The sequence below is a fragment of the Theobroma umbraticum genome, unplaced genomic scaffold (genome assembly GCF_002168275.2).
Source record: "Theobroma umbraticum cultivar Fairchild unplaced genomic scaffold, ASM216827v3 scaffold_30.0, whole genome shotgun sequence".
Classification (NCBI taxonomy): domain Eukaryota; kingdom Viridiplantae; phylum Streptophyta; class Magnoliopsida; order Malvales; family Malvaceae; genus Theobroma; species Theobroma umbraticum.
In genome coordinates this window covers 11105244-11109889 of record NW_018397254.1, presented here as the reverse complement: position 1 = coordinate 11109889, position 4646 = coordinate 11105244, and the positions used below count along the sequence as shown (strand labels likewise).

The window sequence follows — 4646 nt, the reverse complement described above, 5'->3', positions numbered from 1 at the left end:
TTGCTTTTATTAATATCTATTTTTTATAAGGATTAATAAAATTTACAAATTTTTTTAAATATTTATGTAAAATGATTTTTTAAATAATATTATCGACAGAATTTTCTATTGAAAAATTTTCATTGGTAATAGTTTTTCCAACGGAAAATTCCTTAGAAATTTTAACCGGCTTTAAATTTTTTGAGGTCTTAAACTTTCTGACGAATTTTCAACAGATAATTTTTTGTTAGAAATCTATTGAAAATCCGATAGAAAAAGTCAAAAAAATTTCTGTTAGAATTCCGTGTAGAATTTGTCAAAAAATTTCTAACAAAATTTTTTGCATCGGAAAGAATCTGTTTTTTTTTTTTGTATTATCTTAACAATATTGTAAATAAAAAAATGCAGTATAATCCACAAAAACTCCCAAAATAATGTTATTCCCTTCTATATGTTTATTATGGCAATGTGTACACAAGAATTTAACCAGCAAACTAAAGCATGCAACTTAGATGTAAGCAACCATCCATAAGTAAGAACTCAACCCACAAATAAACATGGATTTTTGGGTATTAATGCAGAATTAACAGTTATAGAAACCCATCAAAATGACCATGTAATTGATGAAAAATTTGTCAGTGCTATTTAGGATAAATTTTGCAATGACATAAGGCAATTATCAAATTTGCTATAATAAAAAAAATAAGAATGTCCCTGAAATTCCTTTTCTCAATCAGAGAGAATGAAAAAAAAAAAACTGCCTTTAAAAGCACTTATCTATAAGATGAGAATCTCATTCCAAGAACAGATGCCCCAGGAGAAATGATCTTAACTTACAATTAGACAGCGAATCCTTCATCATGTGCTTGGCATGCCTCATTGACTACTGGGAAGAGTAACTTCCCCGGAATTTCTTTTTTAGAAGCTGACTGGACATGGTTGTGGTATGCTGTCTAGATTGAAAGATCAGGCTTTGGCTTGCTTCCCTTCTCGTATTTTAGTTATGTTGGATAGTTTTTGTAGACACTTCTTTTAAGCTTTTCTTCCATTGTTAAATGTGGAAGAATTATGTGGATGATTTAGGTAGGTTGAACTACCATAAGTTGCCCATGAGCCTATTAGAATGTTAGGTTCTTTTTGTTCATTACTAACTTGCAATGGCGGGTCAAGATTTCTCGTTTAGGGGGGGAAGAGCTGAAGATAATGTCAAGAAGTAATTCAATGTCTGATAAAAATAAAATACTTAGATGAAAAGATTTCATATGAAAATTATATAAATAAATTTTGAAAATTATTCAAAGAAACAAAAATTAACTTAATAATTTATTTAAAAAATTAACTAATATAATCATAAATAATTTAATAATGATAATAATCTCAATTTTTGGATAAACTTATCAACAAACAAAAATTAACAAATATAATAACTAAAATCTCAATAAGAAATAATCTCCTTAAAAATATTAAGGACTATCAATAAACAATTCAATGAGGCAACAATTCCCTAAAATTAATCACGAAAATTAAATACAATGTCAATAAACAACTCAATGAAAAAGTAATCTCAAATTAAAAACTTAATTAGTAACGAGAGTCTAAGTTAAAAAAAACACACAAAGAATTTGTAGGAAAGCAATCAAGTAATTCCTAAATAAATAAATAATAACTAATCATAGATGTTTAATCAAATTCTTGATTTGTTGCTTGCAACAAAAACTGGTTAAAATAGTAAATCCTAAATCAAATTTACAAGCAGAAATTATTAAATAAAGATAAAAATTAAAATTAAAAATATTAAAAATAAAATAAGTAAATAAACTAAATTTATCAATTATTATAACATGAAAATTAAGTTATTAATTAGAAGTTTTTTGCATAGAGAATGTTGGCAAGTAAAAAGGTATAAAAAATAATTTTTTTTGTTTTTACAATATTTGATTTAAAGAAAAGAGAACAAGAGGTAGTGATTATGAAGTTTTGAAAAAGTGAAGTTTGAGAATAATTCTATTATAATAGGTTTTATTTTTATTTTATTAAAATTAATTATTGATTAATTATTGTAAATATCTCATCAAATAAAAAATTATTGTAAAAGTAAAATTTTAAAATTTTTTAAAAAAATATTTGTTAAAAAAATTTTAAAAATTTTGTAGAACCCAAATTATAAAATTTCAAAAATATAAAGATAAGTTATAAAAAGTTTAAAATTGTTGGGAGGGGGCCCACTAGCCCCTTCCCCTCCGCCTCTGGCAACTTGGATTGGGCATGCTGTGAAACACTAGTAATTTATTATATTTTCAGTTGTGTCATGGATGAGTTCATATATATATATATATATATTTTGCAACAATGTTTTTTGAGTTATACTGATTTTGGTCTGACTTTGGCCTTGTGATTTGATGATTTTTGGCGTAAGAGTAATTTAAAATAGCATTAATTGTCTCTTCTTCTAGTGCAAAAATTTGTTTACAGAATATACTTTGCTGCTGTCAGTTATAATATACAAGGATATTCTGAGAATTTGCGTCACCAGTAGGGTGTCAATGTTCAGTAAAAGAAAAAATTGAGAAGATAAGATCAAAAGGCGCCTTTCGTAAAATGTTGGCTTCCACAAGTTGACAATTTGGAGCCATACTTTTCTCTTTCTTATTCCAAAAAAGAAAAATGGCCGGACCCTGCACAATCAAATTCCTTGACCATAGCAATGCTTCTCCACCGCCGGGCTCTGTGCCCAATACCTCGCTTCCCCTCACTTTCTTTGACGTCCCATGGCTTGTTTGCCGTCCCATGCAACGCCTCTTCTTCTACGAATTCCCTTACTCTACTCTCCATTTCACGCAGACCATCCTCCCCTCGCTCAGAGCATCTCTTTCTCACGCTCTCCAAACCTTTTACCCTTTCGCTGCCAAACTCATATGCCCTCCCTCACCCCACAAGCCCTATATCCTGTACACAGATGGTGATTGCGTCTCTTTCACCGTTGCTGAGTCTTCCGCTGATTTCGATCGAACCGTAGCCTACCTTACTCGAGATGTGAAGGAGCTACACCCTTTTGTCCCACAGCTGCAGCCCGCACGTCTGCTGAACAACACACGTGTTGTGCCTCTTCTGGCCGTGCAAGTCACAGTGTTTCCGAACTCGGGAATATGCATTGGAGCGACGTTTTGCCATGTGGCAGCAGATGGAAGGTCATTCAATCATTTCATGAAAGCTTGGGCGTCCATTTTGAGGTCCGGTGGCAACTCGGCAGCCTGTCTTGGGAAGTCAGTGCCGTTTTTGGACAGGAATGTGATCAGGGAAAAGGACTCTCGTGGGCTTGAGTCCATTCTCATGACTGAATGGTGGAGTTGGGCTTCGGATTGGGTGGAGGACAAGGTACCGGCCCACGGCATTCTTGCAAACAAGGTTCGAGCCACAATTGTAATGGGCCGGGGTGACATCGACAGGGTAAAACGTCGTGTCTTGATTCGGTGCCCGAAGCAAAGTGAATCGGAGCAGCTGCGCGCATCAACATTCGTGGTATCATGTGCTATCGTGTGGACTTGTTTGATAAAAGCCCAAGAGCTTTGCGGCAACAAAAAACATGAAGATGACGAATGTCATTACTTCTGCTTTGTGGCAGACTGTCGAAACCGCCCTGAATTTGCAATACCAGATACATACTTGGGCAACTGTCTATCAATATGCTTTGTACGAATGAAGAGGAGTGAACTGCTGGGAGAGAATGGGGTGGTAGCGGCTACAAAAGCCATTGGAAACAGAGTATGGGAATTTGAAAAAGGGGCATTGAGAGAAGCAGAGAAGTGGTTAACTAATTGGAAGGAAATATCTGAAACGGGTCATCTTGTCACGGTCTCTGGCTCCCCCAAGTTGCGTGCTTACGAGACAGATTTTGGGTGGGGAAAACCAAAGAAGACCGAAGTGGTTCAGATTGATGTTTCGGGAGCTATATATCTTGGTGACAGTAGAGACGAGGAAGGAGGTATTGAGATCGGTTTGGCACTTAACAGGGATGAAATGGAGGCATTCCACGGCTTCTTTGAACAAGGCTTGAAGACAATTTAATTAGTTTCCAGGCTCATTCCAATTTCATGCGTACTTGAAATTGTATTAGACATTAGAATGAAAATATGGAAATAATTTACTTTGATATTATTGTAAATAGTTAGCCTTTTTGTGTATAGTTTTGGTCTTTTCCTTTCTACTCTTCTAGAACAATTTTATCATGGAGGTATAAATACCTCTTTGAAAACACTCTATAATTCTTAATGAAACAGAAGAGAAAGTTCCCAAATTTCTTCTCTTTGTTCAGCAACTAATATTAGACTTGTCTATTACTTATTACTCTTCCAATATAAATAAACCGTCAATAATGTTCACCGGCAAATTTATTATCTCATTCTCCCATGTTTGCAGGACCAAAATTATGCTGAATAATTTATTTTATTTGTCTTGGGACATACATTTGCCAACAGCGAAATTTACTAAAAGCGATTGACGTACTGGCACATGTAATAAGGTACCAAAGACTCAATCCCTTGTCCAATAAATTCCCCATGGTCAACATTCAAAACAAAGAAAAATGAAGGAATAATCGGCGATTCAATTCAAAAAATGTCTTGACCAAATTAAATGGAAATTAGGACACCTTAGCTGTTGGAGGTTTG

The 4646-nt window shown here is 33.8% G+C and overlaps 1 pseudogene; it reads left to right on the top strand.

Moving 5' to 3' along the window:
- Positions 1 to 2595: 2595 nt before the first annotated feature.
- Positions 2596 to 4202, top strand: LOC110423025 (coumaroyl-CoA:anthocyanidin 3-O-glucoside-6''-O-coumaroyltransferase 1 pseudogene; annotated as a pseudogene).
- Positions 4203 to 4646: the final 444 nt, after the last annotated feature.